We start from the raw sequence: 25061 nt of genomic DNA on the forward strand, positions 1-25061 counted from the left end.
TTTTTTTTTCTTCTGTTTTGCCGTTTGCCGTATGGGGAATATATTTTTATACAATGGGTGTTTTTACACATTGCGACACCCATGATGTGTATTTTTTTAGTTCTTTTATTTTCATTTTGGGAAAAGGGGGGTGATCTGAATTTTTATGTTTTATTTTACACTTTTTTATAGTTCCCAGGTTACACACACATCTCTGTTACACAGTAAAAAGCTCTGCTACATGCGGTTACACACACATCTCTGTAACACAGTACACAGCACTGCTACATGCAGGTTGCACATACATCCCTGTAACACAGTACACAGCCTGCTACATGCAGGTTACACATACAGCTCCGCTACACAGCACACAGCTCTGATACATGCAGATTACACATACAGCTCTGCTACACAGTACACAGCTCTGCTACATTCAGGTTACAAATACAGCTCTGCTACACAGTACACAGCACTGCTACATGCAGGTTACACATACAGCTCTGCTACACAGTACACAGCTCTGCTACATGCAGGTTACACATACAGCTCTGCTACACAGTACACAGCTCTGCTACATGCAGGTTACACATACAGCACTGCTACACAGTACACAGCTCTGCTACATGCAGGTTACACATACAGCTCTGCTACATGCAGGTTACACATACAGATCTGCTACACAGTACACAGCACTGCTACCTGCAGGTTACACATACATCTCTGTAACACAGTACACAGCTCTGCTACATGCAGGTTACACATACAGCTCTGCTACACAGTACACAGCACTGCTACATGCAGGTTACACATACAGCTCTGCTACACAGTACACAGCACTGCTACATGCAGGTTACACATACAGCACTGCTACACAGTACACAGCTCTGCTACATGCAGGTTACACATACAGCTCTGCTACACAGTACACAGCTCTGCTACATGCAGGTTACACATACAGATCTGCTACACAGTACACAGCTCTGCTACATGCAGGTTACACATACAGATCTGCTACACAGTACACAGCTCTGCTACCTGCAGGTTACACATACAGGTCTGCTACACAGTACACAGCTCTGCTACCTGCAGGTTACACATACATCTCTGTAACACAGTACACAGCTCTGCTACATGCAGGTTACACATACAGATCTACTACACAGTACACAGCTCTGCTACCTGCAGGTTACACATACAGATCTGCTACACAGTACACAGCTCTGCTACCTGCAGGTTACACATACAGATCTGCTACCTGCAGGTTACACATACATCTCTGTAACACAGTACACAGCTCTGCTACATGCAGGTTACACATACATCTCTGTAACACAGTACACAGCTCTGCTACCTGCAGGTTACACATACATCTCTGTAACACAGTACACAGCTCTGCTACATGCAGGTTACACATACAGATCTACTACACAGTACACAGCTCTGCTACCTGCAGGTTACACATACAGATCTGCTACACAGTACACAGCTCTGCTACCTGCAGGTTACACATACAGATCTGCTACCTGCAGGTTACACATACATCTCTGTAACACAGTACACAGCTCTGCTACATGCAGGTTACACATACATCTCTGTAACACAGTACACAGCTCTGCTACCTGCAGGTTAGGCTACTTTCACACTAGCGTTCGTCGGTCCGCTCGTGAGCTCCGTTTGAAGGAGCTCACGAGCGGACCCGAACGCAGCCGTCCAGCCCTGATGCAGTCTGAATGGAGCGGATCCGCTCAGACTGCATCAGTCTGGCGGCGTTCAGCCTCCGCTCCGCTCGCCTCCGCACGGACAGGCGGACAGCTGAACGCTGCTTGCAGCGTTCGGGTGTCCGCCTGGCCGTGCGGAGGCGTGCGGATCCGTTCAGACTTACAATGTAAGTCAATGGGAATGGATCCGCTTGAAGATGTCACCATATGGCTCAATCTTCAAGCGGATCCGTCCCCCATTGACTTTACATTGAAAGTCTGAACGGATCCGCGCAGGCTACTTGCGCACTTTTTAAAGTTATTAATGCAGACGGATCCGTACTGAACGGAGCCTCCGTCTGCATTAATATGAGCGGATCCGTTCAGAATGGATCCGCCCGAACGCTAGTGTGAAAGTAGCCTTACACATACAGATCTGCTACACAGTACACAGCTCTGCTACCTGCAGGTTACACATACATCTCTGTAACACAGTACACAGCTCTGCTACATGCAGGTTACACGTACATCTCTGTAACACAGTACACAGCTCTGCTACCTGCAGGTTACACACACAGATCTGCTACACAGTACACAGCTCTGCTGCCTGCAGGTTACACATACAGATCTGCTACCTGCAGGTTACACATACATCTCTGTAACAGTACACAGCTCTGCTACATGCAGGTTACACATACATCTCTGTAACACAGTACACAGCCTGCTACATGCAGGTTACACATACATCTCTGTAACACAGTACACAGCTCTGCTACATGCAGGTTACACATACAGATCTGCTACACAGTACACAGCTCTGCTACCTGCAGGTTACACATACAGATCTGCTACCTGCAGGTTACACATACATCTCTGTAACACAGTACACAGCTCTGCTACATGCAGGTTACACATACATCTCTGTAACACAGTACACAGCTCTGCTACATGCAGGTTACACACACATCTCTAGTACAGAGCTCTATTTGATGGCTACTGTTCTGTACACTCTACCAGCTGCTGTGCACATCTGACCCCTCCCACACACGTGACTCGTCACATGGTCATGACGTCATCACAGGTCCTTTGCCTCTCCAGCAGCTAGCAGCTCCGTCAGGTGAAGAGTGTGTGTAGTAGGGCGTATTTTGAGTTAGGGAGGACGGAGTTTTGGCTGATGTCTGAGGGAGGACAGAGTTTTAGCTGATGTCTGAGGTCTGATGGAGTTTTGGGTGACGGAGGACGGAGTTTTGTCTGATGTCTGATGTAGCGTGACCACGTGTCCCGGTTTGCCCGGGATCGTCCCGTAATTTAAGTTTTTGTCCCGTGTCCCGGGAGCCTTCAAACCGGGACAATAGAGAGTCCCGGAATCAACTGCCTGCCTGCCAGTCTGCAGTGCACTCTGCAACATTCACTGCCGCAGCGCTCCCCCTGAGTCTCCTCCCCGGGCGGCCGCACCGAACATGAGGTTTCCCTAGGCTGCGCAGGCGCACAACGACGCCGAGACGCAGCAGGGAGAAGGCGCCAGAAAAGATTTGTAGGAGCGCGAGCGCTGCGCGAAGAAGCCGATGCCGGAAGAAGATAAGATTTGTAAAAAAAAAAAAAGGTCTTCATAATAGCTCACCATAATTGGTGAGTAAGTTCAGAACTTCAGAGTAGAGTCAGAAGTAGACTCAGAGTAGGGTCTGAACTCTGATGGGGGCTGGCTAGTGGCTCTATCTCTGCTATATTTCTGTAGCCTGGGGCCTGGAACCTCTGACTGCCCAGTTGAGCTGAAACTACTACACCCAACATGTTCTGGCAGTAATAGTAAATGGATATTGGTGCAATTCTGAGCTACTAGTCTATATAATACATAGACTAGTAGCTCAGAATTGCACCAATATCCATTTACTATTACTGCCAGAACATGTTGGGTGTAGTAGTTTCAGCTCAACTGTGCAGTCAGAGGTTTCAGGCTACAGAAATATAGCAGAGTTAATAGGCTACTTTCATACCTGCGTTAGGTGCAGATCCGTCTGCATTACTATGTAAAAAAAAAGTCTAAGTGTAAGTCGGACGGATCCGTTTGCATTATTCTTTTTAAAAAAAATTCGAAGTCAAAACGGATCCGTCCTGACTTACATTGAAAATCAATGGGGTACGGATCAGTTTTCACTTGCACCATATTGTGTCAGTGAAAACTGACCCGTCCCCCATTTTTTCAGAGTAGGTCCCACTCAATAGAGGCTTCCTTGACGTGGTGAGTGGGCTTATGCCTTTTGATCAAAATGTACACTAATGCCTCTTGTACAGCATGCAATACGGGGGGCTGTACACTTTTTAGGTCAAAGCCAAGCACTGTGGATGTGCGACCCAGTTCTTTTTTCTCCCCCATATAATTGACCCGTCCCCATTGACTTAGGCTACTTTCACACTAGCGTTCGGCTGTCCGCTCGTGAGCTCTGTTTGAAGGAGCTCACAAGCGGACCCGAACGCAGCCGTCCAGCCCTGATGCAGTCTGAATGGAGCGGATCCGCTCAGACTGCATCAGTCTGGCGGCGTTCAGCCTCCGCTCCGCTCGCCTCCGCACGGACAGGCGGACAGCTGAACGCTGCTTGCAGCGTTCCGTTGTCCGCCTGGCCGTGCGGATCCGTCCAGACTTACAATGTAAGTCAATGGGAACGGATCCGCTTGAAGATGTCACCATATGGCTCAATCTTCAAGCGGATCCGTCCCCCATTGACTTTACATTAAAAGTCTGAACGGATCCGCGCAGGCTACTTGCGCACTTGCGAATTTTTTAAAAGTTATTAATGCAGACGGATCCGTACTGAACGGAGCCTCCGTCTGCATTAATATGATCGGATCCGTTCAGAACGGATCCGATCAAGCGCAAGTGTGAAAGTAGCCTAACACATTAAAAATATGACCTGTTTTAGGTAGCCAGTGATTGTGTGCAGGGCACAATCACAAATTACTGAACAAGGCAGTTATGTTTATAGCAATCTCAAGCATAACTTCGATGCAATGAACTTGCCAGCGTAAGTACAAAGTACGCCGCTGTCACTAAGTGACTTAATTTTTTTAAAAAAGTATCAAAAATCATATTTTTTGGGGAGTGGACATGGGTGCGGGGGGGCCGGGGCGGGTGTCCCTGAATGGCAGTTTGGAAATGTGGTCACCCTAGTCTGATGTCTGATGTCTGAGGTCTGATGGAGTTTTGGGTGACGGAGGACGGAGTTTTGTCTGATGTCTGAGGTCTGATGGAGTCTTGCCTGATGGAGGACGGAGTTTTGTGTGATGTCTGAGGTCTGATGGAGTTTTGCCTGACGGAGGACGGAGTTTTGTCTGATGTCTGAGGGCTGATTGAGTTTTGCCTGACGGAGGATGGAGTTGTGGATGATGTCTGACGATGTCGTAATATGTATGCCGTACAGGGCACCTCGTATACATTTGGTCCCCACCTGACACTCAGCTCTCACCTGTGGCTCCTAGCAGCTGTAACATACACAGCGGCCACACTCCGGGCAACAGCTTCGACGGGCTAGCTAAACCAGGTTAAGAGTAGCCGTCGGGTCATTCAGTAACATAGGTATTTGTCTATCTTGAGCATGTGAGGACAGAGTCTGGCGGAGTGAGTGGATGAGCACTACTAAATAGGACCAATGGTCATGAAGGCAGTATCTGCAAGCGATGTGGTACGCTAAGAGCACGGCAAGACGCGAAAGATGCCCTGGTCAATCACTGCGCCCAGCCCCTCGACTTTTGTCCTGCCATTGGAGCAAGATGTAATCTGGGAAGAGAGAGTGAGGCTGACTCTGCGCACCTCTCCCTCACTTAAATCCAATTCAATCGCAAGTCTTGACATCTCGACCTATCATATGTCAAGGTCCTCATCGAAAACGATGGATGAACAACAACAACATATATATATTATAAATCCCAACCTGATTCTGGAGAGTCATGGGAATACTTATGCTTGTTCCTCCCATTTTTCGCACTAAATATTCATACTACAAACAGAATTTTCTTTTTTCTTTATTGACCTTTACAATATCCTCTCTCCATCTGTGAATATTAAAAATGTTGCAATTTTGCCTCAGCCCTTAGTTCAGACAACTTTGGGTAAGGCCGCAAGTACACAAGAGAGCTGTGTACAGAAGGCTGTATGGCGGCACACAGAGTGCGCTGTGCTGGGTTACTGCTGCTTAGTTCCCAATCACTATACTTTGTACGGTTCTGTGCATCCATCTTCATTGAAAGTATTAGTTCCAGTGACGGTAGCTGCAGGGAAAAAAACGATTGGTGGGGGTGCTGGGTGTCAGACCCCCCCAAACTGATATTGATGACCCTTCCTGAGGCTAGGTCATGAGCATCACTAATCTGGAAAACTCCATTAAAGGGAATCTGTCACCAGTTTTATACTGCCAGGTTCTAACAGCTTGAGTGCATGCCAATGAGTCCTGATATTCATCATGAGCTCATGGCTCTCCCCGCCCACCTGCCTTTGATTGAGAGTTTTTTTCCATATGAATCAGCAGCAGGTGGGCGGGGAGAGACAGGACTCATTGGCATGTGCTGGAGATGTTCAATACAAGATTTTGGCAAAACGGCTGGGTCAATTGAAAGTAGTGACCAAGCATTTTGCTAAGGAGACCTGCCACTAGTCTATGTTGCCCTTAGTTAGGACTATTGATGAGCGGCAGGGGCTATATTCGAATTCGCAATATTTCACAAATATTTTGTAAAATATTCGTCATATTCGTGAATTTCGAGAATGCGAGATTATTTTATTGATTGCGAAAAATCGGCAATTTAAAAATCGCGTAATTCAAATTCGTAATGCGAAATACAGGGGTGGATCACTTTGGCTACATTTTTCAAGCTGGCACGGCAGAACATTAGAATAGCTTTATATGCAGATAGAGTGCTCCAATATATTCACGATTGCGTTAATCGGCAGTGATTAGAATATGTGCAACTTCACATTTTAGCAGGTCTGACTACAGATTACTGATTGGTGCACTGTATTGTTGTGAACTTGACATTGCTTCCTTCTCATTGGCCCACGCGCAAGAAGCAGAGAGGAATCGTGTGTTCAGATGGAAAAAAATGCTGAATATTCGATATAGCGAATATATAGCACTATATTCGAAATATTCACAAATTCTCGAAGTGGCGATATTCACGATAAAAATTCGCTATTCGAATATTCATGCTCAACACTAGTTAGGACACCATACAACTGGTGACAGATTCTTTTTAAGTATGCCAGAGCACAGCTACCAGTTAAGGCCTATGCATAGTACTGTATTACGGATCAGTAATCTACAAATCATTAATATTGCCTCTGGTTTAATACAGGAAACATATGAAGGTTTATTTTAACAGATTCATATGGATCCTTAGGGGTTCATGCTTGCATTCATCACGGGCTCTATTCTATTGTAGAACATCATGTAAATGGAACCTATAATCTATTGACAGCATTAAAGCAGCTGCTTGGAATTACATTTTTCACTGTGAACTGTTCCCTTGTGGGCAGAATGACAATATATGGTGTCCACTTACACTGAGCAAAAATATAAATGCAACACTTTCAGTTTTGCTCCCATTTTGCATGAGCTGAACTCAAAGATCTGAAACATTTTCTACATTCACAAAAGACCCATTACTCTCAAACATTGTTCACAAATCTGTCTAAATCTGTGTTAGTGAGCACTTCTCCTTTGCCGAGATAATCCATCCCGCCTCACAGGTGTGGAATATCAAGGTGCTGATTAGACAGCATGAACATTGCACAGGTGTGCCGTGGACAGCCCACAATAAAAGGCCACTCTGAAATGTGCACAGTTTTGCCTTACTGGGCCGGGGGGGGGGGGGGGCAGAAAACCAGTCAGAAAACCAGTCAGTATCTGGTGTGGCCATCATTTGCCTCACGCAGTGCAAGACATAGGGGTCTGCTGTTCGTCGTTGTAACCGACTTGAGTGGGCAAATGCTCACATTAGATGGCGTCTGGCACGTTGGGGAGGCATTCGGTTCACGGATGAGTACCGGTTTTCACTGTTCAAAGCAGATGGCAGACAGCGTGTTTGGTGTTGTATGGGTGAGCAGTTTGCTGATGTCAACATTGTGGATCGAGTGGCCCATAGTGGCGGTGGGGTTTTGGTATGGGCAGGTGTATGTTATGGACAACGAACACAGGTGCATTTTATTGATGGCATGATAATGCACAGCCCCATATTGCACAGATCTGTACACAATTACTGGAAGCTGAAAACACCAAACATGTCACCCATTGAGCATGTTTGGCATGCTCTGGATCGGCGACAGCGTGTTCCAGTTCCTGCCAATATTTAGCAACTTCGCACAGCTATTGAAGAGGAGTGGACCAACATTCCACAGGCCACAATCAACAACCTGATCAACTCTATGCGACGGAGATAAGTTGCACTGCGTGAGGCAAATGGTGGCCACACCAGATGCTGACTGGTTTTCTGATCCCTCCCCCCCCCCCCCCCCCAGTAAGGCAAAACTGTGCACATTTCAGAGTGGTATTTTATTATGGGCAGTCTAAGGCACACCTGTGCAATATTCATGCTGTCTAATCAGCACCTTGATATTCCACACCTGTGAGGTGGGATAGATTATTGCGGCAAAGGAGAAGTGCTAACTACAGAGCTTAAGACAGATTTGTGAACAATATTTGATAGTAATGGGTCTTTTGTGAATGTAGAAAATGTTTCAGATCTTTAAGTTCAGCTCATGCAAAATGGGAGCAAAACCGAAAGTGTTGCGTTTATATTTTTGTTCAGTATATATATATATATATATACATTTATTCTTCTTTTGCTCAAGTAGATATGATTTGGCCAAACTATATATCATCTTACAAGTGCAAATCTACGACTGGTATAACTTCAATAAAATGTAGGCTGCCACCTCGGTGGGTAACTAATCAACTCAGTTCTACTTAAAGCCAGCACTGTGTTCATTGATTGCATACATTATTTATTGGATTTGTGAAGCTGAAAATTACAAATGCCAATAATGTATCTCCCATAAAAGTGATGTCAAATAAATAATTAATATTTCAGGAAAAAATTGATTATTTTGGTGGCGTTAAAGCCTGTAGCTAAATTAAATGATCCATTATATGTCTCTCTAGGATGTCCATGTGGAAGTTGAAGTTGCCCTAGGTGTGTGTGTGTTAGGTAATACTCATGCCTTGCATTCTGCTACTGGCAGTCTATTTCTCTAGTGGTGGAACTGATGTGACCCCAGGCAGGAGAATAACTGAGGTCAGTCTGGACTGCATTGATTTCAAATCATTTTATACAGGTGTCGACTGAAGTCAATCAATTCCATTGATGGAAACATGGTACCATGTGTTGGAAAGCGTTCAGTGCATCCATACAATGTCTTGGTAAGGTGCTCCCTGGCTGTGAGATACAAGAGCCTTGTTGACCTGCAAATTAATATAACACGCTGTGCTTTGTGGGGCTTTAAAATAAAGAATGTGAGCCATATACTCGAAACGCAGGATGGTTTTAATTCATAATGCAGATATAATTGTTTCACCAGATTAAAACATCAAGAAAAAATGTAGTGACATTTCCATGTTTGTATGGCACAGCAGGAAATGGTTTACCTGGGTGTGGGCAAATAAATTTTATATGTCGGGGCTGGTGGGTAGGGGGGTTAGACAAGGCACCTTCAGATGGGGTAGATTTTGTTGCAGAACTTTTCGCAAATGAAAATCAGTTCTATTCACCTGAATGGGGCTTTCAGAAATGTATGTGCTTCCCACTACAAACCCAAACTACAAAGTGAATGATTGTGCTTTGTGTAAAGTTGCCCTAAGGCCTCATGCACATGGCTGTTGCCCAGCCATGGCCATATTGCGGCTTGCATACAGCAGGTCTGCAATACACGGGCACCGGCCGTGTGCACCCCGCATCACGAATGGGTCTGCAATCCGGAGCTGCGGTGCGGAACGGAACCACGGAAGCAATGGGAGTGCAACATGTTCTATTTTTTTACAGTGCGGACGGATCACGGACCCATTCAAGTTGAATGGGTCTCGATCAGTCCCGGCCGCCACACGGATGTTGCCCGTGCATTAGGGACCGCAAATTACAGCCCCCAATGCACAGAATGGGCAACACCGAAACGTGCAATGGTCGTGTGCATGAGGCCTTAATCTGTATTTACACGTAGCAGTTGAGATGTGGTTGGGGGCTCATGCATATGGCCTTAGCTTCAGTCTGCATTTTTTTGCGGATTGGATGTGGACCCTTTTATCTTAATGGGGCTGCAAAAGATCCCGACAGCTCTCCCTTGTGCTGTCCGCATCAGCAAGTCTGTTCCGCAGGCTTGCAAAAAAATAGAACATCTCCTATTCTTGTCCATTTTGCAGCCAAGGATAGGACATTTCTCAGGGAGTAAAAAAAAAAAGGCATCCACTCTGCCAGATCAAAAACATCTCAGGGCAGGTATCATTTGCATAGTCATGGTAGCCCTTTCCATATAAGTGTCAAACTATGACTGCCAATATAGTCTGAAGAGTTGAAAAGGTATGCTGGGAGTTGTTGTTTCACAAAAAAACATGCTACAGCCCATCATTGCTCTGTAGACCACATACAGCACCGATCAGACTCTTTCAATGACATAATGAGTATTTACATTAAGTGACTAAGGCTACTTTCACACTAGCGTTCGTCGGTCCGCTCGTGAGCTCTGTTTGAAGGGGCTCACGAGCGGACCCGAACGCAGCCGTCCAGCCCTGATGCAGTCTGAATGGAGCGGATCCGCTCAGACTGCATCAGTCTGGCGGCGTTCAGCCTCCGCTCCGCTCGCCTCCGCACGGACAGGCGGACAGCTGAACGTTGCTTGCAGCGTTCGGGTGTCCGACTGGCCGTGCGGAGGCGTGCGGATCCGTGCGGATCCGTCCAGACTTACAATGTAAGTCAATGGGGACGGATCCGTTTGAAGATGCCACAATGTGGCTCAATCTTCAAGCGGATCCGTCCCCCATTGACTTTACATTGAAAGTCTGGACGGATCCGTCCGAGGCTATTTTCACACTTAGCTTTTTTTTTTCCATTTTAATGCAGACGGATCCGTTCTGAACTGAGCCTCCGTCTGCATTATTATGAGCGGATCCGTTCAGAACGGATCCGCCCGAACTGCTAGTGTGAAAGTAGCCTTACAGAGCTATTCCCCATCCAGTTCAGATCACCATGATGACTTCTCCAGGCGCGACTTGTCTCTGCATAGTTTGCTGGCCATATGTCTTCAGCTTCTCGCTGTATCCCCTATAGTGCCTCCTGCTCTCTGCCCCATAGAGTTTCTGCACCCCCTCACTGTGCTTCTTCTCTGTGCCCCCATACTATTCTTTTTCTCCGTGTGTGCCCACCCTAAGGCCTTGTCCACATTTCCATTTTCCATAGGGCAGCACAGTATAGAAATACTAAAATTAACAGACGAACATATATTTTGGTCCATAGATTTCTAAGCTAATTTCATCAGGATGAACATATGATAACTTATTGTGTATATGACCTAACTATACCGTTTAGTATGTTTGCATGGGATGAAAGGCATTTGCCAAAATGTGGCGTTTGTGCATGTAGTAACCAATCAGAGCTCACAACTTGCAATTACAGCGTCAAACATTTTTGGGAAGGATTCAACTGAAAACGTTGTGTGCTACAGCACTGGAGTTACCTGACCTGGAAATAGGTGACACAGCCTCCAGGAGTCCACACATAACCCGTAGTCATGTTATCACCAAAAAACTGCAAAATTCAACGCTTTGTAGAATTCCAACTTCAGTAATACTTATAAGTGTAATATAGTAAAATAAATTATTTATAATTGCTGGAAAGACTCCTTCCTACTGGGGGAAATACATACACTTAACAGTCTTACAAAAGCAGACGAGATTGCCTAAAACCAAAGAGGCAGATCCAAGTGCTTACAGTTTATGCAAGGAACTGGGGACAGCATGGAACAATTAAATTATGGAATGAATTACCCAGAGACAGCTGCAAGGTTTGCAGAGGCGATTTGAAGCCTGGAATAAATGGCCGCAATTGCTGGAATTATTGCACATGGATCCTGAGGGCAAAGGCAACATTGCAAGCCTCAGCAGTACAGCACAGTACATGAACTGCTTTGTGTAGAAATGATTTTCACAGAACAGGTTGATAGAACAGCAATCTTCAGCAATAAAGTTGTAACATCTCCAATGAAGATCACATGGTGCGGTTCATCCAGAGAGACGCTGCTACATTTCTGCAATTGGTTGTATTTTTATACATAATTGCCAAAATGTAACTTAGTTTCCATTGACAGAGTGTAAAGTGTACAGAGTGTACAGGTTCTTCTAAGGACATCACAGATATCACTGACTAAGGCCTCATGCACATGACAGTATGTATTTTGCTGGCCGCAAAAAACGGATCCTAGAAATACGGATGACGTCCGCTTGCATTCCGTATTTTGCGGAACGGAACAGCTGGCCCCTAATGGACAAGGATAGTACTGTTCTGTTATGCGAACAATAATAGGACAAGTTCTATCTTTCAGAGGAACGGATATACGGAAACACGGAAACTGAATGGACACGGAGTACCTTCCTTTTTTTTTGCGGACCCATTGAAATTAATAGTTCCGCATATAGTCCGCAAAAAACACGGACACAGAAAGAAAATACGTCCGTGTGCAAGAGGCCTAAGGCCTCTTTCACACAGTGAATCACGGATATTTTTCAACAGACAGAACACCTATCTTTTGACTTTAAAGGGGTTTTCTGAGATTTTTTAGCTGATCAGTATCTGACTGGGGGGTCATCAGTTAAAAAATCTTGTATTCACACATCAGTGGTTTTCCACAGATCGTTTTCCAGGTCAGTATGATTACAACGATACCACATTTGTAAAGTTTTTCTTGCATTTTAATGCAGATTTTTTTTAAAAAATATTGAAAAAATATATTTTTTATCATCACCATATTCTGACACTTATCATTTTTTTGTAGTTATGTATACAGAGCTGTGTGAGGCCTCATTTTTTCAGGGCGATCTGTATTTGTCAGAGATACCATTTTGAAGTGTGTGAGACTTTTTGGTCACTTTTTATAAAACATTTTTAGGGAATTGAACAAAAAAACTATGATGAATTGGTCTTTTTCATTTTTCTTCCGTTACACCATTGGCCGTATGGAATTAATATTGTTATATTTTAGTAGTATGGCATGATGTGTATTTTATTTTATTGATTAAGTATTTTGATTTTGGGGAAAGGGGGGTGATTTGAACTTTTATTTACATTTTTTTAACTTATTTTTTTGTTTTGTTACCTCATTAGATTGCCACTTATGTTCTTTGATTGCTATATAGCCATCATGGAACACTTCATTTTTAATATAACAATAGTGCCCTGTATTGATGTATTCCCCTAATACAGGCATGGCCAATCTGCAGCTCTCTAGCTGTTGTAAAACTACAACTCCCACCATGCCCTGATGTAGGCTGATAGCTGTAGACCAGGCATGTTCAACCTGTGGCCCTCCAGCTGTTGCAAAACTACAACTCCCATCATTCCCGGACTGCCTACAGCTATCAGCCTGCAGAAGGGCATGGTGGGAGTTTTACAACAGCTGGAGGGCTGCAGGTTGAGCATCCCTGCTGTAGACTGTCCGGGCATGATGGGAGTTGTAGTTTAGTAACAGCTGGAGAGCCTCAGGTTGGCCATCCCTGCCCTAATAGCTGCAGAAGCCTGCTTGAGGCTTCGGGTTATTAGAGCAGCATAACAGGTTCCCTGATCTCAGTCGGGCTGCTGCTTCCAGACTGCTCAGATGCCATGGTCCCATCCACATTCACTATGGGTTTCTACTGTTTGAAACTGCAGACACCCGGCAGCTACGGCGCCCGCTGTACGAGCAAGCGGGCACCATGTATAAAGATATGACTTCTGACGTACATATATACGGCAAAGGTCATGAAGGGTTTAAAGTACCTTCAAAAAACCTGGGCAATGTCTTGTAAATAACTATTATTGAGTACTTAAGGGTGTGTTCACACAAGATGGATCTCATTCCCACCCTGGGAAAAAAAATGCTGTTGCAATGCATAAGGGGAAATCCATGGTAAATCAACAGCAAAATCCTCAACAAATCCACAGTGTAAAGTGCGGTGAACTCCTGCTCTATGTGGCTGTACCATAAGGCTATGTTCACACAGCCCAAAAAGTTGCATATTTAACTGTATATTGATTTCAATGGGAAGTACAAGTCCTAATTGTTTTTTTTTTTTCCATGGAAGCCAATAGAAAAGGGTTAACATGAATTATAATGAGTAAAAGTCATATCTGACATTTACACCACCAAAAAACAAGCTATCAGAGGTAGATTTCCATATGAATTTTCCACTGATTTTTCAGCTTAGTGTTTTGCAGTGTGAACATAGCCTAAATTTGTTGCAGACATTTCTGCAGCTCTTTATCCATATGAATGGGGATTGCATAAATCCATGATCATGTTGCAGACACAACACAGTCACATGTATGGGATGCATTTTCAGTTGCAGAAATTTTTACAAGTATGCTACCTGCAAACATACCCTGTGCGTATAGGTAACATATGATGAGTGAATAGGTGACCATATGATGAGGCAGGGTTACCACAAAGTGTCTGTGAAGTGGCTCCATTAACTCACCCATGTGACAGCCGCATTGCAGTTTTAGGTTCCTGCACACATTTTGGATTACCCACGGTTTTTCCACATGTAGACAGGATGGGGTGTTTAGAAGGTGGGACGATGATGGAAAAGTAGGAAGCTAAGATGATTGTTTGTCAAACTCTACAGAGTTGAGATTCATCATGGGGGTCTGGTCTGAAAGAAGACGATGAGGAAAGAGAACATCTACATCACAGGAGATGTCACTGGATGTAAGAGGTATGTGGTGCTCTATTACCCTATATGTTTTGTAGTGCTGTTCGTAATGTTAGGAGTAAAGAGGTTAGGTTGAGAATTTGGCATGGGGCTGGGGGTGCCATTTCAATTGTTGCCCCAGGAGGCAGAAATGCTAGGTGCACCCCTGAAAAAATGCAGTTGGTCTCAAAATATTTACATCAAGCTTTCTCTGCAGTGTGACTTATTCTAGCCCAACTCTCAGGATACTCAAGTATTGATGTTGCTACCCAGTTCTGACCCCAGATCAGAGCATGCAGGTGATCAAAGGAAATGTCTTCTCTAAGGGTACGGCCACACGGTCAGGTTTCTTGATACAGTTTTGGAAGCCAAAATCAAGAGTGAATCATAAACGGAGAGAAAGTATAAAAAGACAGATATAATTCTTTTTTTTAAATTCACTCCAGGTTTTGGCTTCCAAATTTGACGTGCCCTAATAAGCTATGCTCATCTCTGCTAATAGTTTAGAATAGGTAGAACAGATCCATAAGGTCTGAGATTCATTCATAGCAATTCAGAGTAAGGCCTCATGCACACGACCATATGTATTTTAAGGTCCGAAAAAAACTGATCTGCAAAAAATACAGATGAAGTCTGTGTGCATTCCTATTTTACGGAACGGAACAGCTTGCCTCTAATAGAACAGTATTATCTTTGTCCCTAATGTGGACAATAATAGGACATGTTCTATTTTTTTGCTGAAATACGGATATACGGAAACGGAATGCACACGGAGTAACTTCCAATTTTTTTGCGGACCCATTGAAATGAATGGTTCCATATACGCAAAAAAATAGAACTAACACGGAAAGAAAATACGTTTGTGTGCATGAGGCCTAAGGCCACTGTCATGCGGTCAGTATTTGATCAGTAATTAAGTATTATAAGAGGGGTAAATCTTTCATTATATTTTTCTGTAGGCCCCCACCTCTGGTGTTGGCTTACCAATACTGATGGAAAATGTTGACCAGAATACTGACCCTGTGAAAATATCCTACGGGTGGTTTCACAGATAGCATTTCTGGGGAAAACACTACGTTGTTGGCAGATTTATGTCCTAGCTTTTCTTTTTCTTAAAAAAGTATGTGGCCAGATGTTAGCAACAAGTCAATATGGAACTACAAAACATACTACAAACAATGCTTTCATTTCGGTTTCTTTTGAATTTAATCACTTAGATGTGTTTTTTTCCCTTGGTCTGTGGTGTTTTTCTTTCTAAAACGCAGCATGCTCTAAATATGGCATTTTTTTTCATGTGTTTTATCATTGGGACAAAAAATAGGGCTGTGGAGTTGGTAAGCCAAAGTTCTGACTCCGACTCTTGCATTTTATCACAGTCTGACTCTGGTCCCAACTCCAGCTCAGTATTTTTAACTACTGAAAAGTATATATAGTATATGCACTAAATACTTGGTTGGGGCTCCGTTTGTATGAATTACTACATCAATGTGACGTGGCATTAAAGTGATCAGCCTGTGGCACTGCGGAAGTGTTATGGAAGCCCAGGTTGTTTTGATAGCAGCCTTCAGCTCGTCTGCATTGTTAGGTCTGGTGTCTCATCTTCCTCTTGACAATACTCAATAGATAGCTTATGGCATTTAGGTCAGACGAGTTTGCTGGCCAATCAAGCACAGTGATACCTTTGTTATTAAACCAGGTATTGGTATGTTTGACAGTGTTGGCAGGTGCCAAGTATAGCTGGCCAGCTAAGACCTGTCCTAGGTTGCTAGTATAGCTTATATGTGTATACAGCTAGACCTGCCAATGGCCTTAATACAGTTCCTATGTTTATGTGTTAAAGATAAAAGCAAAGTTATTTACTGTGACATCATGTTTTGGATGTCATATAACTGTTAGATTTTGTGTCCACGGAAGCAGAAAAAGATAATATGCCTTTAAGTTTTATTTTGTAATGTAAGGTAAGCTCAGTGACAGCAGAAACAACAGAAAGTATAGTGTTAATCTGTTGTTGCTGGGCAGAAGTCTCGACCAATCACAGCCAGCTTCTCACACAGCAAGAGTTTTCACCAATCACAGCCAGCCTCACACACAGCCTATCTAGGAATTCCCTTAGCAGGAGCTGCTAGAATAATTATTCACCAGAGAGAGGAGCTGAACACACATATAGCCAGCCAGAGTACAGTTTTATGCAAGCAAAGAGGCCAACATAGGTATTTAATACAGTTATGATATGTTCCTATTGTTAATAGTGTGATTAGAGCTGTATATTGAACTGGTTATATGTGTTTACTTGCAGTTCCACCAATTGCAAACTACAAATAGCAATCCATACAAATTGCATATAGATCAGTAGAACTATCTGTCAAATCTTAGATATACCTCTCAGAGAGATCATAAAGTGCTTGAATAACTTAAAGTGACAGTACAGATACTCAAGAGAGAAATATATCCACCATTTTATGTTAAATGACAAGATTGAACAGTTGAACCACCAGCTTATCCATACCGCCATTTTATGATTCTTTATGCAGCACGTGTTTTGTACATGGACTATCTGCTACGGAGGCGGCAGTGTTATATGAAGAAAAGTGTGACGAAACCAACCTCGCCACGGTGTTTTGGAGGGGGCTGGTTGCCAGCCTCCTGCCTCAGAATTATGGCCCATACTAACTTTAAAGAAGACAGGCCGGCCGCACAGCTTAAATCTGTCTTTGGAATTGTATTTTGTTATGTGAGGGTACCCAGATGGCTAGTTTAATTGTATTCGTGTGATCTGAGTGCCATTCGCCTAATGATATGTACTCAGACTTGAGCTATCTGGGAATATGTTAAATGTCTGTGGTTGCTGGGAGGGTGTGACATTGTGTGTTTAAATGGTGATGTCTGTCCTGTTGTCTCCACATGTGTATTGGCGATCTCCCCTTTGTCCTGAGAGATAATTGGATTATTCCTCGGTTGTCTCTGGGGCAGAGAGGAGGAAACCATGATGCATTGTGGGGATGTGTTGTATCTGTCCTGTGTCGCAGTCTCCATTCTGGTCCCCTAGGGGCGTGGCCACCAGATGGGGACCTGCATAAATACAGGCGGGTAGCCCTCAATAAAGTGTTCCTGTTTTATCCTTCATCATGTTGAGACTGGTGTTTGGATAACTGATCAAAACTGGGGGATTGCTATACGCTGAAGATTTGCTATACTCCCCTGGCATAACTACTAGCTCTTGTAAGAGCTGTTCCTGCTCTCTGGCTGTAGGAGAGGTTCACCCACTGGAGCCTGGAGCCTTGTCGTAGGTCCAGCGTGGGTGGAGGACGGTGAGACCCCAACCAAGCTGCGGCGGTTCGTGGGGTCTGCAGGGCGTACGGTGTCAAGTGGAGTGCTTGGAGTCCTCGGAAAGCACTAGGAGCATCTATCGACGGAGGTACCCGGTCGGGGTGCTAGGCGTTCCGTTACAAAAAGTTAAAGTTAATAAAGAAGTTATTTTAAGCATTTGGTGTGCTCTTCAAACCTACTGTTTCCATAGAACGACACTAGAGGAATTGCAGAGTAATAGTTCTGTAAAAGTCCAAATTCTTCTAATGCCACAGCGCAAAAGGCACTTTATAAGGCTGCGCCTGCCACACCAAGTCCTGCTGGAAAACTAAATCAGCATCTCCACAAAGTTTGTCAGCAGAGTTAAGCATGAAGTGCTCTAACATTTCCTATTAGGCGGCTGTGCTGACTTTGGACTTTATACAATACATTGGTTCAACACCAGCAGATGACATAGCTCCCCAAACCATCACTGACTGTGGAAACTTTACACCGGAGCTCAAGCAATTTGGATATTGTGCCTGTCCACTCTTCCTCCAGACTCTGTGACCTTGATTTTGAAATGAAAAATTTGCTTTCATCTGAAAACAGGATTTTGGACCATTGAGTAACAGTTCAGTCCTTTTTTCCTTAGCCATGAGCCATGAGTGGCTTGACACAAGGAATGTGACAGTTGTAGCCCATTTCCTGGATACTTCTGTGTGTTATGGCTCTTAAATAGTGTTGAGCGCAAATATTTGAATAGCAAATTTTTATCTCGAGTATCGCAAATTCGAGAATTTGCAAATAGTTCAAATATAGTGCTATATATTCGTTATAGCGAATATTTGTAATTTTTTCCCATCTGAACACATGATTTCTCCCTGCTTCTTGCTTGTGGGCCAATGAGTCATTGGCCCAAAAGCAACTTAAAGGGTTTTTCTCATCTCAGACAATGGGGGCATATCCCTAGGATATGCCCCCATTGTCTTATAGGTGCGGGTCCCACCCGCACCTATATTGAGAACGAAGCCCTGAAAGTAAAGGAGGGCGCACTGCGCATGCGCAGCCGCCCTCCATTCTTTTTTATGGTGCCACCAAAAATAGCTGAGCACTGGCTCTGCTATTGCCGTCTGCATGCGTGGCATGCTAACATTCACTTCTATGGGAGAGGCTGTGATTAGCACTTGGTGGTGGATGGACCCGGGAAATCTGGGGTCCTCCAGCGTTAGCGCTCCCCTCTCCGTTCTCGATATAGGTGCAGGACCTATCAGACAATGGGGGCATACACTAGCGATATGCCCCCATTGTCTAAGATGGGAATACCCCTTTAAGCAGGGAGGAATCATGACTTTAGATGGGAAAAATATTCTAAAAAACGAATATATAGCACTATATCGAACATTTTTGTTTTTTAGAATGTTTGTAATATTCTAAAACAAGAATATATAGCAATATAGCGAATATTCGAAAATGAATGTAGAGCAATTTAGCTAATATAGTGCTATAATCTTCTATGTCTAATAGTTCAGATTAGATTATAGCACTATATTAGCTAAATTGCTCTATATTCGTTTTTTTCCCCCGAATATTCGCTATATTGCTATATATTCTTGTTTTAGAATCTTACAAATATTCAGAAAAAACGTTTTTTTGAATATTCATCATTTTTTCCATCTGGTCATAATTCCTCCCTGCTTAAGTAACTTATCCAGGGAGGAATCATGACTTCAGATGGAAAAAAATGACGAATATTCAAAAAAACTTATATATAGCACTATATTCTATAGTGCTATATATTAGTTTTTGACCCATGCCTGTATTGATCGTGTAATATTTACCTTGACGATTTTTTGAGTAAAAAAAAAGTAGAATATAACGAATATTCAAATTCGCGAATATTCAACGAATATTCTACAAAATATTAGTGAAATATTGCGAATTTAAATATGACCCCTGCCGCTCATCACTGCTCTTAAAGCACTGAATTCATCCGCAGTCCACTCCTTGTGAATTTTTGAATGGCCATTTCTTGATAATATTTTCAAAACTGCGGCTATCCCTGTTGCTTGTGCACCTTTTTCTACCACACTTTTTTTCTTCCAATCAACTTTGCATTAAAATGCTTTGAATACACTCTGAGATTCAATTAAGGGACTTATCTCTGAGATCTATAACATCCTTTCTTCTCTGCCCCCTTCCGCACCCTCCCATATATGTCCAAGTGGGAGACATTACTGAAAATAAATATTACCCAGACAAGTAGAAACTAATGGAGGAGAGCAGCACAAACTTCTAACTGTATCACCCGTAAGGAAAACTCCTACAAAATGTTGATGTTTTGGTACCACACCCCACAATTACTAAGACATCTTGACCATAGATCCTCGGAAAGGTGTTGGAGATGTGGAACAGGGATGGGGTCACACCTACATATGTTCTAGGAATGTCCTTTGATACAAACACTCTGGAAAACGACACAGGAAAACTTTCTACAACTAGTGGGTATTAAGTTCCTTCTAGATCCTTACTAGGTCTTTATTATTTTTGTTAGTGCTTTTTGCATACACTTGTTAGCTACTTATTTTCATTTGTGGCCTATGCAATAAGTTCTCCTAGAATAACATGCCTATTTGAACGATATTGGTAATATACTGGTTATCAAAATGGATATCTCATCTTACAGTTATATAAGTTTCTTTCAACACTATTGTGATTCCATATCTTTGTTAATATGCAGACCACTATTGTCTAAGTGGCCCAATGTTCTTCCCTAGAATGTGTTTGTTCAACATTCTTGTTCTTATACAAAAATGACAATACCCTTGTATGCTTATTTTTTTTAAAACTATTGCTTTAATAAAAAGACAATGATATAAAAAAAATGCTTTGAATACAGCACTTCTTTAGCAAAGGCTTTTTGTGGCTCATCCTCCTTGTGGAGCGTGTACATGACTATCTTCTGGACAACTGTCAAGTCAGCAGTGTTCCCCATGATTGTGTAGCCTAGTGAACCAAACTGAGGGACCATTTGAAGGTTTAGGAAACCCTTGTAGGTGTTTTGTGTTGATTAGCTGATTATAGTGTGACACCATGAGTCTATAACAGGGATGTCAAACTCGTGGCCCTCCAGCTGTTGCAAAACTACAACCCCCATCATGCCTGGGCATACTACAGCTATCAGGGAATGATGGGAGTTGTAGTTTTGCAACATCTGGAGGGCCATGAGTTTGACATCCATGGTCTATAATATTGAACTTAATCAGAATATTCTAATTTTCTGAGATACTGACTTTTGGATTTTTATTAGCTATAAGCCATAATCATTAAAATAAATAAATGTAATAGATCAGTCTGTTTAAAAAGAATCTATATACTATACGTGTTTCACTTTTTGTATTGAATTACTGAAATAAATAAACTTTTCGATCATATTCTAATTTATGGAGAGGTACCTTTGTGACACCAGAAGAAAGCAAAAATAGAAAGATAGAAGCAATAAAAATAAAATATTGCAATTGATCTACTGAGATAGTGCCAATGATGATGATAATTAGAGATGAGCGAAATTTAGAAAAATTTGATTCGGCAACTTCGCCGAAGTTCATCAAGAAATTGGATTAATTCCAAGTTAATTCATCACAAATCGCTTTAATTCAGATATACCCATGCCAGCCTGCATTAAAGTATGGTCTCACGAGGGGGCGAGTTGCGGCCATGCTGTGGTGAAGAACCACATGGCCAATTAGCCCGCAGATGCCTTTAATTTAATTAATTTAATAATAAAGACCACACTGTATAGTCGATCTTCATTGTTAATGGTCATGCGGCACCTTTGATGAACCTTTAAACAGGAGCTGTTGCTGGTATGGGGTTTGGCTGGTTAGGTGGGGGACATTATGCAAATTATTGCTGTTCTGATTTTAAATAAAAACAGGCACTCACCATCTGGTATATTTAGGATTGGTATCTTTACTCAATATAATGGTTTAAAACTGCATAAAATTATACATAAAATACATATATAAAATACAATGTTAAAATAGACTGCGCTGCAATATCATAAGATGACACATATATGTTCAGCACTTCCCACTCACTGCATACTATGATATCAGGACGGATCTTGTGGTACACTTCACCTAACTATTGGATTCCTAATAATTGTTACATCGAATTTTAGGGTTTTATAAATTGTAATGGATACCTGATGAATATGTTCAAGAAGCACCATAACTGATTGTGTAGATATGATTTTTCTGTATATCTTCATATAGATTGTATTGAATGTTCAATAGATGAGCACCAGAAATCCATGCCGGGTTTCAGGTGGGGTTTTTGAAAGCCATAATATAAAAAGAAGGGGGTAGTAGCATTCATATTATAGCCACTGAGGAAGAGGGTGAACCCTCGAAACGCGTCTGGCTGGTTCTGCGAATAATAACTACCCACCTGAATCCGAGTAAAGACCTACTAAATACAGTACGGGTTATCATAAGAAAAGGATTTCTGCACAGATTCAAGCGCAAGCAAAGAGAACCTGGTTTGTTCTATCGCGAGACAACGCGAATCCTGCTGAGCTCTTCCTGGATGGTGACACGCAAAGAGGAAACCACGTGGAACGCCGAGAGACCGGAGAGTAGCGAGCAGAAAGAACTAAGTATCGGATCCCGTGTGATACTTCGGGAGATACGAAGAACACAGGAGGAGCGATCCTGTCAAAGATAGCTACTGCAGCAGAAAATCCACCTCAAAGGGCAAGGTAAGAGGGTCTGCATCAGGGAGACGCCCCAGCTGCAAAACCCGACCGACGTTAGTACCTAATACCTAACCCTTAGAGGCAAATTACCCCTTAACTGTTACATTGTGGATTCTGAATGGAATTGAGACACAGAATACTATCTGAGGAGTTTCCTTGATTTGTATCATTTAAATCTACATGCACATTGCATATTGACTTATACTTTGCTACAACAGTGTCACGTTGGACGGATACATTGTGGACACAATATCTACCAATATATCTTTCACAAGATACAGCTGTCCCAGGCCTTTCTTCTACAGGATATTTTCTTCACAGGATATATTTTTTCGCACAGTACACTCTACATTCTAATTTGAATTGTTATTTATTTGAATAATTACTTGCACTTTTATACGTATTTTTGCACAGGACACTTTAATTAGATTATTAGGAATCCAGTAGTTAGGTGAAGTGTACCACAAGATCCATCCTGATAACATAGTATGTAGTGAGTGGGAAGTGCTGAACATATATGTGTCATCTTATGATATTGCAGCGCAGTCTATTTTAACATTGCATTTTATATATGTATTTTATGTATAATTTTATGTACAGTTTTAAACCATTATATTGAGTAAAGATACCAATCCTAAATATACCAGATGGTGAGTGCCTGTTTTTATTGAACAGGTGAATCATCCGAAAAACAGAGCACCTTTACCACAATAGAGATACGGGTGAGCCGCGATACACATACTTTAATTGTATTGCTGTTCTGGCCTGCAATCTCCTGCAGGTTATTTGACAGTAAACACAGAATATTAATCAGCTCTGGCATACCCATTTTTCCAACCCCAGCGCTCACCTGCCTACAGGTGGGAGCCCTTCTTTTGCCATCCGCTTTTCCTCCTTTTCCACATCATTTAATATCGATGAGAATATATCATCAGGAACATCCAGCTTCTCCCCTCTCTGCATCTTGCCATCAAAAGGTAAGGATGGTCATCATTAAGACCTGGTCTCCTTTATGGGTGCAGACTGGATGGTATTGGTTGGCACACTGGCAGCGGAATAATAAAGGCTTCCACCTTATTGCCATTGGATTACATATCTTAGTTTACGGCTCATGTACGAATACATTTTATTTAATAACATGCTAAATATAATCTCCAAATCCCAATAATACCGACTAGTTAGCATCTGAAAATAACATTTTATGTGCTTTTAAACCTTTGTGAATATCACTTCCATTTATGTTGTAACTGCTTAAATAATCACAAAACTCACTAGTATGTAGGTGATAAAACTTTTAGCACTCCTTTCCAAAAATTGTCTAATTTTAATGTCAGTTTTAATTGCCTGGTATTATACTAATTAATGGCTCTTGGAGGGTTTTGTTGACCTTTGCCACCAATGTGGGAAGATGATTCACACGACACTGGTGCCAGAATGTTTGGATATTGCAAAGTGTCATTCAACGTTAAGAAAAAGACCTCGGTCTTGTACGTTGCTATCCTAAAGGTCTTCTATAATTACCTACAGTGTAATTGTAGACAAAAGCAAAGTATATCCATGAGCACTGGCCTTGAAGACAAGAGTTAATTCTTAGTTTCTGACCAAAGTGATGCTAATTAGCCTGTACTCATTGCCTGTAGGAAAGCATGGCATCTGAAGACGGAATACTACTGTAATGAAGGCACTCTGTCCACCTGCCAAACAAATCAAATCTCGCTGCATTAATAAGGGTCTTTTCCAGTGCATTTATCATCTATTAAAAGTGCACCAGTTTGTAAAATCATACTACCTTCCAAGGATGCAAGCTAATTTATTTTCTGCATGGATTCAGTCTGAACCAGACCCACCTTCTAGCTGAGATGTGACAAGGTAGTTGGAGAAGGCATGCTAATTGAGACATCTCCTGGGACAGCAAAAGAGAGAGAAGGAATATCAGGCAAAGGCAATTAAGGAGGACTTATCTATACCTGCTATGTACAGTGAAATGGAAGTGGACATTAGTGACTGTTAGCAAAAAGAGAACATATAGGGATGATTGTACTATAGGAAAAAATTTGGGTTATGGATGGAGTACTGTGGTAATGACAGACAAAATAGCTGGAAGACATTGAGGTGAAGGAGAAGATGAGCCATTTCGTTGACTGTCTCTGTACGATCATGACTTTGAAGGAACAGTTATGTTTGGATTTCTCAAAAAAAATTCCCAGCCATATGTTTCCCTTTTTCGTCTGCAAAGTTAGATGCATTTTGCTCAGCAGCGGGGGGAGGGGTTCATCTCTTCTTTGGAAGTCTGCCAGCACTGTACTAGTGTGATGTCCTTTCCCTTACTTTCCACTATGTTTGTTTCTGCTGTTTTTGGTTCGCATTTTGGCTGATTGGATGCGGACCGATTCATAAAAAAAAATGCTACTGTCTGCATCCGTA

Source organism: Bufo gargarizans, chromosome 2 (assembly GCF_014858855.1).
Source record: "Bufo gargarizans isolate SCDJY-AF-19 chromosome 2, ASM1485885v1, whole genome shotgun sequence".
NCBI lineage: Eukaryota > Metazoa > Chordata > Amphibia > Anura > Bufonidae > Bufo > Bufo gargarizans.